The sequence below is a fragment of the Pteropus vampyrus genome, unplaced genomic scaffold, assembly GCF_000151845.1.
Source record: "Pteropus vampyrus isolate Shadow unplaced genomic scaffold, Pvam_2.0 Scaffold38, whole genome shotgun sequence".
In the NCBI taxonomy this organism is placed as follows: domain Eukaryota; kingdom Metazoa; phylum Chordata; class Mammalia; order Chiroptera; family Pteropodidae; genus Pteropus; species Pteropus vampyrus.
Window position 1 is genome coordinate 231,497 of NW_011888819.1, and position 402 is coordinate 231,898.

A 402-nucleotide genomic window follows, 5' to 3' on the forward strand; every position below is an offset into this window, starting at 1 on the left:
AAAACTGATCAAATATGTTTGATTTAGTCAAATAGTCATATCGAAAATTTGCAGAGCTAGATGAGCCATTAAATGGCAGCTATACCATGTACCTCGTATTGCAGAAAACAGAAATCTCAGAGAATTGGCATCAATGAAGTTATACTGGCTTTAGTGACAGAATCAGAACTAGAGCCAAGGTCTTCTGAAGCTAAATGCCACAGTGCAGCCTCCTTTCTGTGTATTTTCTCCTTTTAAAATGCAGCCGAATAGAGTATCTTCAAAATTCTGCTCAGCTTCCATGAATATACCTGCTCTATGGGGGTGCGAAGGAGGGTTTATTTTCTTAGGTAGAATTACCATTTCTATAACATTTATTGTTTTGATATGGAGAATTGAAACTTAATTTGAGTGTTAGCCTTA